At 40.6% G+C, this 12,694-nt stretch overlaps 1 protein-coding gene across 2 annotated transcripts in view; it reads right to left on the minus strand.

Annotated features, from left to right (window-relative positions):
- MAGI2 (membrane associated guanylate kinase, WW and PDZ domain containing 2) overlaps positions 1-12,694 on the minus strand; it is a 1,338,731-nt gene that overhangs the window by 1,031 nt on the left and 1,325,006 nt on the right. The window lies entirely within an intron of this gene.

Below are 12,694 nucleotides of genomic sequence, written 5' to 3' on the forward strand. Positions count from 1 at the left end.
CAAACTCAAGGATACATGTGAATCACCTGGGGCAGTTTTGAAAAATACAGAGTCCTCAGCCAAGGAACTCCTCTGCATTTCTAACAGGCACCCAGGTAATTCGGAAAATGCTTGGGGGAGTAGCTTTCTCAACCAGTAGGTGTCACTCAAGACATAATTCTTAGCTACCACCAGATACAGAATTTGGATGAATTCATCTATAAAAAGGTTCATTATTCCATTCAGGGACAGAGGTGGTCAGCCAGAATAGGCTGGTGTGGAAGGATTGGAACCCTTTTGTGAGGTTTTGCCTGCAGGTGTTAGAAAGTTTTGCAGAAACTTTGACTTCCTGGATGGACACCCTTTAGGAGCTCTTTCCCATATATATATCTCTCCAACTTTCCTTTGAGGTTATATTGTCAAACTTGTGTTCCAAGATTCAAACAGGTAATATGACGCTGCCTATAAGATGTTCAAACTTTATGGTTAAAACACAAATTATTTTATTCTGCAAGAACCTGATGTTGGTTGGAGACAAGATGGCAGAGTAAAAGGACCTTGAGCTCACCTCCTCTCACAAGCATGCCAAAATCACAACTAACTGCTAAACAACCATTGATAAAAAAGACTGGAATCTACCAAAAAAACGATATTCTGCATCCAAAGACATAAGAAGAAACCAAGAGATGGTAGGAGGGGTGCACTCGTGATATAATCAAATCCCACATGACCCAGGTGGGTGACCCACAAACTGGAGAATGATTATATCACAAAAGTTCTCCCACCAGAGAGAGAGAGCTCTGAGCCCCATGCCAGGCTCCCCAGCCTAGAGGCCTGGCATGGGGAGGTGGAGCCCCCAGAGTTGTCTTTGAAGGCCAGCAGGGCTTGAGTGCAGGAGCCCCACAGTCCTGGGGGAAACGGAGACTCCACTCTTGGAGTGCGCACACAAGGTTTTGTATGCAACGGGACCCAGGCCAAAAGGAGTAACTCCATAGGAGCTTGGGCCAGACCTACCTGCTGGTCTTGGAGAGCCTCCTGCAAAGGTGGGGGGCAGCTGTGGCTCTTTCTGGGGTCATAAAAGCTGGTGACGGACACGGCAGGGACCTATGTGAACTCTGGCTGGAGGCAGAGATTTTGGGCTCTTGGCACCAAGACCTGGTCCCCCAAACAGCCTGTAGGCTCCGGCACTGGGATGCCTCAGGGCAAACAACCAACAGGGTGGGAACACAGCCCCACCTAGCAGACAGATAACAGTCACCCAAGTCCAGGAAGCACAGAGAGTCCCATACAGGACTAACCCAAGGAGGAACATGCTGAGACACAAAGCAAAGAGAAAATATTAAAAGCAACAAGGGAAAAGCAAAAAATTACATACAAGGGAACCCCCATAAGATTATCAGTGTTTCTTCAGCAGAAACTCTACAGGCCAGAAGGGAGTGGCAGGGCATAGTTAAAGTGATGAAAGAGAAAAATCTACAACCAAGATTACTCTACCCAGCAAGGATCTCATTCAGATTTGATGGAGAAATTAAAAGCTTTACAGACAAGAAGACACTAAAAGAATTCACCACCAAACCAGCTTTACAACAGATGGCTAAAGAAAATTCTCTAAGTGGAAAAGACAAGGCCACAACTAGAAAAAAAAAAAAAGTACGAAATGGGAAAGCTCACTGATAAAGGCAGGAAATCATCCACACACAAATGTGATATCAACATCAGTAATTGTGAGAGGAGGAGAGCACGAATGCAGCATACTTGAAATTAAGAGATCAGCAACTTAAACAATCGTGTATACATACAGACTGCTATATCAAAACCTTACGGTAACCACAAACGAGTCTATAATATACACACACACAAAAGGAATCCAAAGACAACGCTAAAGATAGTCATCAAATCACGAGAGCAAAAAAGGAAGAAAAAAAGACCTACAAAAACAAATCCAAACAATTAATAAAATGGCAATTAGAACGTACATATTGATAATTACCTTAAATGTAAATGGATTAAATGCTCCCACCAAAAGACATAGACTGGATGAATGGATACAAAAACAAGACATGTATATATGCTGTCTACAAGAGACCCACTTCAGACCTAGGGACACATATAGACTGAAAGTGAGGGGATGGAAAAAGATATTCCATGCAAATGGAAATCAAAAGAAAGCTGGAGTAGCAATACTCATATCAGACAAAAAAGACTGTTACAAGAGACAAGGAAGGAAACTACATAGTGATCAAGGGATCAATACAAGAAGATAGAACAATTGTAAATATATATGCGCCCAACAGAGGATCACCTCAATATATATATGGCAAATGTTAAGAGACAAAGGAGAAATTGACAGTAACACAGTAATAATGGGGGATTTTAAAATCCCACTTAAATCAATAGATCATCCAGACAAAATCAATAAGGAAACGCAGGCCTTAAATGACACATTAGACCAGATCAACTAAATTGATACTTAAAGAACATTCCATGCTAAAGGAGCAGAACATAACATTCTTCTCAAGTGCACATGCAACATTCTCCAGAGTAGATCACATGCTGGGCCACAAAGGAAGTCTTGATAAGTTTAAGAAAATTGAAATCAAATGAAGCATCTTTTCCAACCACAACACTGAGTTTAGAAATTAACTTGAAGGAAAAAAAATGCACAAACACATGGAGGATAAACAATCTGCTACTAAATAACCAATGGATCACTGAAGAAATCAAAGAGGCAATCAAAAAATACCTAGACAAATGAAAATGATCCAAAACCTATGGGACACAGCAAAAGCAGTTCTAGGAGGGAGGTTTGCAGCAATACAGTCTTACCTCAAGAAACAAGAAAAATCTCAAACAATCTAACCTTACACCTAAAGGAACTAGAGAAAGAAGAACAAACAAAACCCAAAGTTAGCAGAAGGAAAGAAATCATAAAGATCAGAGCAGAAATAAATGAAAAAGAAATGAAGGAAACAATAACAAAGATCAATAAAACTCAAAGCTGGTTCTTTGAAAAGATAAACAAAATTGATAAACTTTTAGCCAGATTGATCAAGAAAAAAATGGGAGAAGACTCAAATCAAAAGTATTAGAAATGAAAAAGGAGAAGTAACAACTGACACTGCAGAAATACAAAGGCATCCTAAGAGACTACTACAAGCAACTCTATGCCAATAAAATGGACAACCTGGAAGAAATGGACAAATTCTTAGAAAGGTACACTCTCCCAAGACTGAACCAGGAAGAAATAGAAAATATGAACAAACCAATTACAAGTACTGAAATTGAATCTGTGACTAAAGAACTCCCAACAAACAAAAGTCCAGGACCAGATGGCTACACAGGCGAACCCTACCAAACATTTGGAGAAGAGGTAACTTACACCTATCCTTCTGAAACTATTTCAAAGAATTGCAGAGGAAGGAACACTTCCAAACCCATTCTATGAGGCAACCATCACCCTAATACCAAAATGAGACAAAGATTCCACCAGAAAAAGAAAATCATAGGCCAATATCACTGATGAGCATAGACGTAAATATCCTCAACAAAATCCACGAACTGAATTCAACAACACATTAAAAGGATCATACACCACGATCAAGTGGGATTTATCCCAGGGATACAAGGATTTTTCAATACCCATGAATCAATCAGTGTGATACACCACATTAACAAATTGAAGAAAAAAAACCAGATGATCATCTCAACCGATGCAGAAAAAGCTTTTAATAAAATGCAACATCCATTTATGATTAAAAAACTCTCCAGGCTTCATAGGTGGCGCAGTGGTTGAGAGTCCGCCTGCTGATGCAGGGGACACAGGTTCGTGCCCCGGTCCGGGAAGATCCCACATACTGCAGAGTGGCTGGGCCCGTGAGCCATGGCTGCTGAGCCTGTGCGTCCGGAGCCTGTGCTCCACAACGGGAGAAGCCACAACAGTGAGAGGCCGGCGTACCACAAAAAAAAAAAAAAAAAAAAAAACCTCTCCAGAAACTGGGCATAGAGGGAACCTACCTCAACATAATAAAGGCCATTTATGACAGGCACACAGTAAATATCATTCTCAATGGTGAAAAACTGAAAGCATTTCCTGTAAGATCAGGAACAAGACAAGGATGTCCACTCTCACCACTTTTATTCATCATAGTTTTACAAGTCCTAGCCACAGCTATCAGAGAAGAAAAAGAAATAAAGGGGATCCAAATTGGAAAAAGAGGAGTAAAGCTGTCACTGTTTGCAGATGACATGATACTATAATACCTAGAAAATCCTAAAGATGATACCAGAAAACTACTAGAGCTCATCAATGTATTTGGTAAAGTTGCAAGATACAAAATAATACACAGAAATCTGTTGCATTTCTATGCATTAACAATGAAAGATAAGAAAGAGAAACTAAGGAAACAATCCCACTTACCATTTCATCAAAAAGAATAAAATACCTAGGAATAGACCTAGGTATTTTATATAATACCTAGGAATAAAATACCTAGGAATATCTAAATAGACATTTCTCCAAAGAAGACATACAGATGGCCAATAGGCACATGAAAAGATGCTCAACATCACTATTAGAGAAATGCAGATCAAAACTACAATGCAGGGATCACCTCACGCTGGTCAGAATGGCCATCATCTAAAAGTCTACAAGCAATAAATGCTGGAGAGGGTGTGGAGAAAAGGGAATCCTTCTACACCGTTGGTGGGAATGTAAATTGGTACAGCCACTATGGAGAAGAGTATGGAGGTTCCACTGAAAAAAACTAAAAATAGAGTTACCATATCATCCGGCAGTCCCACTCATAGGCGAATATCCAGAGAAAACCATAATTCCAAAAGATACATGCACCCCAATGGTCATTGCAGCACTCTATTTACAATAGCCAAGGCATGGAAACAACGTAAGCGTCCATCATCAGATGAAAGGATGAAGAAGATGTGGTGTATATGGAATATTACTCAGCCATTAAACAAAGAAATGTTATCTGCAGCAAATGGATGGACCTAGAGGTTATTATACTAAGTCAGACAGAAAAAGATAAATATGTCGATTCTATGCGGAATCTAAAAAAAGCAATAAAAAATATACAAATGAGCTCATTTTCTAAACAGAAAGAGATTCACAGACATAAAAAACAAACTTATGGTTACCAAAGGTAAAAGGGGAGTGAGGGGAGAGATAAATTAGGAGGTTGGGATTAATATATACACTCTACTATATATAAAATAGACAACAAGGACCTACTGTGTAGCATAGGGAACTATACTCAATATTTTGTGATGGCCTACGGAGGAAGAGAATCTGAAGAATATATATATGTATGTAGAACGGAATCACTGTGTTGTACACCTGAAACTAACATGATATTGTAAATCAACTATACTTCAATTATAAAAATAAAATGAAAATGCTTCAATAAAAAATAATAAAAAATTAAATAACATTCATTATTGTCTTTTAAGAAATCATTGTTCTTAATTTAATTCTCTTTAGTAGTTCTGACATTATAGTAGGCCTGGGACTAAGCTAGATGACTCTAGGAAGCCTAGTTTCAACATTTATTTGGGATTTAAGATCTAAGAAAGGATTTGCGACAATTTACAACAAAACACATACAAAATAGAATGATAAAAATGAGAAACTGTTTTGGTTTTTTTTTTTTTTTTTTTTTTTTTTAAAGCAACCACCAGTCAGAAGCCAAGTAGGAGGAGGAGAGATATGTTAGGAATCTGAGATGAGTTTAGTTACTACTCTGAGCACTAACATTGCCACTGAGGTTCTGGCCACTAAAGCAAAATTAAAGCAGAGAAATCCAATATAGTGATCCCTTAATATTTATAAGGAATATGTCCCAAGGCCTTTGGAAATCCTCAAACTTTGGAATATCACTCTAGAGTGTAATTGTTTTCCATAGAACTGCTGTATGGCCATGAGTGAAGAACAAAGACGCCACATTGATATCTGAATGCCACGTGGCAGCAAGGCTCCCTCACTAGCTAAGAGATTCAGTCCTACACACAGCATGTGATTCAAATTCCTGCCCCTATGACATGTGTTAGAAACTCGGTCTATGAATGTTAAGGGTCTACTTTGTTTAAAAGTAGAGGATTCTTACCTGTTACCCTTGACGCCAATTTATAAAGAGATAAGGAGAGGAAGAGGGCAGATAGTTCCAGTAATTCTGGCCACACAGAGAATATCAGATACTAAAAAAGTTTCTCCTTTGCTGTGAAATTTGAATGGAGTATTTAGTGCACAATGTTCTCTTCCTTCTTTCCATTATCATGTTCACTTAGTGAAAAATCCTAGAAAAGCATCAGAAGACCTGGAACTTACTCCTGCCTTTGGCATTTACCACTCGATCTCTCTAAGCCTCAATTTCTCCCTTTATAAGGTAGAGATAGAATGTTTACCCACAGAGGTGTGGCATGCACTTCCAAAGGGAAAAGCACCTTGCAACGGGAGAGTTATGATGATTTTTCACGCATAGCTGAGCCAGATTTTTCTTCTGTGCCTCAGTGGCTGTCTACTAATGGTCTGGCCATATGAACTAGCATACATGCAGGTGAAGTTTTGAATAAGTGCAGTAAATCAGCCATTCCCATATGCTATGATTCCAAGTGTGGTTTTGCTCTATCTCAGGTATCCTTGGTTACCTCCAGGAGTATTCTGAAATCTTCAAATGCAAATGTTTTCAGTGAAAACTCAAGCATGTTCTGCTTCTGCCTGGGTTAGAGCTTTAAAATGAAATAAATGATAGAAGGTGGCAACTCCACCCATATAGGAAGATACTGCCTGAAAGGGTTAAAAGAAGTCTTCAAAAGGCCTCTGTAGAGGCCTTTTGCAGTGATAACCTCTGACTTGCACCAGGCTAATAATATTTCACATTTTAAAAGCTCTTTTCCCCCACCATGATGTCACACGTGGCAGAGACAAGTAGCTGGCCTCAAATCACTTCTGAGATATAGGGAGGTTGATATTATTCACACCATTTTCTGAAGGAGGACTCGAAGCAGAGAGAGGTTAAGTAACTTGACCAAGATTACAAAATGGGTCAGCCAGGAGTAAAATGCTGGGTTTCCTGACTCTTTTTATTGAGAAAATTGTCCTAAGATGTCACCTTGCAAATAGGATCTAAGCAGTGAAATGGACATGCTCAGTGGCCACTGAGGAGGCCAACAGGAACTAGATCCTAGCACTGATCAGAGTATTTAGCATTTATTTGTGAACGTCTTACTTATAACGATAAACCAGAAGGTGAAATTATTCAAAATACAAAAGAATCCCTTTTATTGTAAACAAATTTTGCAAGCGTTTGTTTGTAGGTCATTAAATAATTAGTGGGAGAAACTGAAAGTTAAAATGTTTCAAGCCACTACTGATTAAGAATATTAGTCTAAAATTAAAATGAACTAGATCCTAAAGTGATCTCAAGATGGACATTTATATATGTGGTTCCACAGTTTTCAGTTTTCTGGGCAAGAATTCTCCAGTTCACTACGAGACACATGGTGTCCGCACCAGGCACGAGCCTGCAAAGCTCCTTGAAGCACAAAGGGCAGACGGCCGGCAGCCCATTCCTCACCTTTCACCTGCCTGTCTAGGTGACATGGACTGTGGGGGCCGGGGGGAGGCCTTCTGTAACATTTCAAACTAGTTTTCATGGAATTCTGACACACAATAACCAGAAGAATTAACCACGTTCAGTTCTGATTCCTTGAAACCTTATTCTGGCCGTCGCCCATGCCCCTGCCCCCTTTTTTTTCCCTTGAATCTGGCCTGGCCACTGGCTAAAGCATGCGATCATGTTCACTTCAGAGTCCTTGCCTAGGAGGACGAGCTTCACGCATCCTTCCTGTTGGAGATGTTCTAACTAGAATTAGAAATAACAGAGACGCATCCTCGAAAGACATAATGGGCCATATGTGCCTGCTGGGATTTCTGGAGACTCTTTGTCCAAAAAACATCCCCAGGCCCAATGGCTGCAATCAGGAAAAAGCTTTTTATTCCAAGTTGGCTTCTTCCGCCTGCCCTCTCTCGTCCTTACCTGAGTGGAACTGTTCTCTTCAAGGTCACCCATGATCTTTCTGCTGTCAAATCCAGAGGACACCTCGTGGTATCACCTAGATGCTTCATCCCACCATATTTCTCACAGCTGACTGCTCCCAGAAACAAGCTGGACTCCAGACTTCTGTGACACGCCTTTCTCCTGCTCTTTTTCTCACCCCTCTGGCTGGTCCTTCTCAGTTTATGTTATAGATTACTCTTCTTTTACCTGGCCTCTAACTGTTGGCATTCTTCACGGTCTCTCCCAAGTGTTCTCATCTACTTATGGTGCTTTTATACAACAACTACTCCCAAATGCTTCTGCTGAGCTCTGTGCTATGGGCTCTGTGCTGATATATCCATCTGCCTACTTGGTATCTCCGCTCAGACCATTCATTGGCATCTTCAATTTAACAAGCCCCAAAAGCAAATCTTTTCTTCCCAAGTCCATTCTGCACTCTTTCCTTATTTTTCCCATCTTGGTGACTGGCACAACCATCACTTGGAGTCATCTTTGATTCCTTTCTCTCTCTCCCCTCACAAATACAGTCCACCTGCAAGCCTTATTAGTCTCATTTTCAAATACACATGGACTCTGTCAACTCATGTTCCCCTTCACTTTCACCATGCTAGTTCAAGATACAGGGCAGTCCTGGAAGAATGCAACCCATGTGGGCCACCTGAGATAATCACACTTAAAAGAAGGCCACAGCGTGGACATATTTTGTAAACCCTTGGGGATACTGGTAAAGAAAGGAAATTCAAATCTGATTTTCCATGTTGTTCAGACAGCAGAAGTTAAGTGCAGTATACTGTAAGCCAGATACCCTCCCCTGAGTTCGGAGCCCAGGACAGCTAACCTAGTTACGACACCCAAACTCTTGTTTCTCATGTGGTCTCCCACCATTTAACCCACTCTTCTCTTTACCACTCTTGCCTGCCTCTGGTGGTTCTCCCTGCAGCATCCACAAGAATCTCTTTGAGACATAAATTCGATCATGCCATTCCTTTGCTTAAAACTTTTGGTGGATTCTCACCGCTCTTAGAGTAAAATCAAAATGATCAACATGACCCACAAAAGCCTGCATGATCTGGCCCCTGCCAGCCTCCCGAGCTTTATGTCCATCTCCTGTTCCCCATCCACACTGGTCTTGGTGCAGTTACTCAAAGGACAAGCTCATTCTCTATTGTGGGACATACATCATTGCTGACTCCTCTGCCCAGAAGGTTCTCCCCACGGCGGTTCACATGGTGGGTTCTTTTTCATTTTTTAGGACTCTTAAGTATCACCCCAGAGAACCCCAACCCACAGTAGGATACTCTGCTCTCAACAGCATCTTGTCTTTATTTCCTCATAGTGCTTATAATTTGGAATTACACAGTTGCCTCCTCATTTGATTAACATCAGTCTCAACTAGTAGACTGTAAGTTTCATGAGGGTAGTGACCATACTGGTCTTGTTTATCACAGTGGACTTAATACCTAGCATAGTGGTTGACACAATAATATATGCTCAGTGTATACTTCAACAAATAAATCTATTTCGCAAATAGAAACGGAAGATTTGAAACCAAATGCCTTCAGAGGGAGGATGGTGGTGAAATGATAATGCCTATTTGAAGTGGGAGAGGAAAGAAAGAAGTCTGGGCGAGGAGAGCAGAAGGAGGACTCCAGTGACAAAGTACATTGGGAAGAGTTTTCAGCTTTCATTGCTGGCACCTGGGATGCAGTAAAGTGACGTTCCAGATCCAAGCCCATCTGACTTCACAGATGTTCTTTCCCTTTGTAATCTTATCAGCCATAATGACATAATGACTTTGCTTAAAGGAGCTTCATCCCCGGGCAATCATGAATCAACATGCCAGTGAATGTGCTGATAAGATATATAGATATAGAACCTATATATCTTATGTGCCAGTGGGGGAGAGGCAAATCCCTTTCCCAAGTTAGGATCAAGTTTATTCCCCTTGCTATTATTAGCACTAGGCAGTTTGCATCTCTCCTAGAAAATAGACCAATTAATACATAATTACAAATTACATGTCATTAGTATATATGTACACACATTACACACAAACACACACACCATTATCTCTGAGTTAAAAGACATACGACCTTTTAAATTATCTCACAGGAACTTGGCAATACTGAAAAATAAAAATGCTCTTTCACTTCATATGCCCGAGATTAAAAAAAAAACCTTACCTACTGTGCTTCAACAGGTTGTTTATTTTATGGAATATAATCCGAGAGACAATACCAGAGAGGTGACCCACTAGGAATAAACTACTTACTGTGGTAAATAAGTATCTGCATTACTGGTTTTCCCATCTGGCTCTTACGGCAGCAAAAATTTGTACAGGAGGGGAAAATGTAACTCAAATTAAGGAAGAGTTCACTTTATCCTATGCTGAAGGGTAAGGGAGACCCCTTGGAAGGAAGCCAGGGATTGCTGCAGGGAAAGAGGGCCTGTCTCCTGCCCCACACCTCACCTGAGAGCTTTAGGGCTTCCAGCTTCGGCTGACTGGTCCCCCAAACCCTGGAAAAGAGTTCCTGCACTTCTCTCCTCCTCTCAATTAGGGCTGGGGCCTGGAGTCTAGTGGTTGCCTTTTGGATTTGTGTGTTCAGAAAAGTAATAATACTATTACCACCACTGGAATGGACTAATATTGACAACACTTAACTTGGACTGAGGTGTTTCCTAGGTACCAGGCACTCTTCTAAACCCTTGACATGTATTTACTCACCTGTAAACTTGCACATTTTACAGATGGGGGAACTGAGGCACAAAGAGTTTAAGTACCTTGTTCAAGGCTACATAGCTGGGAGGTAATGGAGCAGGGCTGCTCAATGACTTTCTGAATTGGGTGAGGTTCTACAAGCTCAGCTGAAACACTGTCAGTAGACTCCTTTGCTATCGACTATTCTGATTGAGAAATGGGGCTCATCTCTTCTAGGGCAGTATGACAGAAACTCCCATCAAAGGCACTGTCAGAGGTAGATCCATCGTTATTCCAAATGGAGACTCTGAAATGCCATTTGTGTTTGAACCTTGGACATAGAAGGACAGTTACCATAGTTAGGGTGTTGATTTGTGGAAATGCTGGGCATATAGGCTGGAATCAGAGAATGATGAAATTAGATTTCTTAAGGATGGGGACAATACTATGTACTTTAAAAATATCCCTCACACTGTCACACCTTGAAGCTGAACTGAATTGAAAATACTCATACTACAATGGGAAAAAGTCTCTTCTCAAGTGGTGTTGGAAAAGTTGGATGGCCGCGTGTAAATTGATGAAGTTAGAGCACACCCTCACATCATACACAAAAATAAACTCAAAATGGCTTCAAGACTTAAATATAAGACATGACATCATAAAACTCCTAGAAGAGAACATAGGCAAAACATTCTCTGACATAAATGGTACCAATGTTTTCTTAGGTTAGTCTCCCAAGGCAATAGAAATAAAAGCAAAAATAAACAAATGGGACCTAATCAAACTTACAAGCTTTTGTACAGCAAAGGAAACCATAAACAAAACGAAAAGACAACCCATGGAATGGGAGAAAATATTTGCAAATGATGTGACCGAGAAGGGCTTAATTTCCAAAATATACAAACAGCTCATACAACTCAATAACAAAAAAACAACCCGATTGAAAAATGGGCAGAAGAACTAAACAGACATTTTTCCAAAGAAGAAATACAGATGGCCAATAGGCATACAGAAAGATGCTCATCATCAATAATTATTACAGAAATGCAAATCAAAACTACAATGAGGTACCACCTCATACCGGTCAGAATGGCCATCATCAAAAACTTTACAAATAACAAATGCTGGAGAGGATGTGGAGAAAAGGGAACCCTCCTACACTGTTGGTGGGAATTTAAGTGGGTGTAGCCACTATGCAAAACAGTAGTTTTCTGAGGTTCCTCAGAAAACTAAAAATGTAATTAACACATGATCCTGCAATCCCACTCCTGGGGACATATCTAGACAAAACTCTAATTCAAAAAGACACAGGTACCCCTATGTTCATAGCAGCACTATTTACAATAGCCAAGACATGGAAAAATGTCCATTGACAAATGAATGGATAAAGAAGATGTGGTACATATATGCAATGGAGTACTACTCAGCCATAAAAAAGAACGAAATAATGCCATTTCCAGCAACATGGATGCAACTAGAGATTATCATACTAAGTGAAATAAGTCAGAAAGAGAAAGACAGGGACTTCCCTAGTGGTCCAGTGGTTAAGAATCCGCCTTCCAATGCAGGGGACGCGGATTTGATCCCTGGTTGGGGAACTAAGATCCCACATGCCTCAGGGTAACTAAGCCTGCGTGCCACACACTACAGAGCCCACGTGCCCTGAAGCCTGTGTGCCACAACTAGAGAAGAGAAAACCCGCATACCACAACTAGAGAGAAGCCTGTGCATCACAACTAGAAAAGCCCGTGTGCCACAACAAAGATCCCGTGTGCCGCAACTAAGACCCAACGCAGTCAAAAATAAATAAAATAAATAATAAATAAATCTTAAAAAAAATAAACCCACGTGCCACAACTACTGAGCCCACTCGCTTTAGAGCCTGTGTGCCACAACTAGAGCGCTTGCATGCCGCAACTAGGGAGCCGAGTGGCACAACTACTGAGCC

Source organism: Delphinus delphis, chromosome 9, assembly GCF_949987515.2.
Source record: "Delphinus delphis chromosome 9, mDelDel1.2, whole genome shotgun sequence".
NCBI lineage: Eukaryota > Metazoa > Chordata > Mammalia > Artiodactyla > Delphinidae > Delphinus > Delphinus delphis.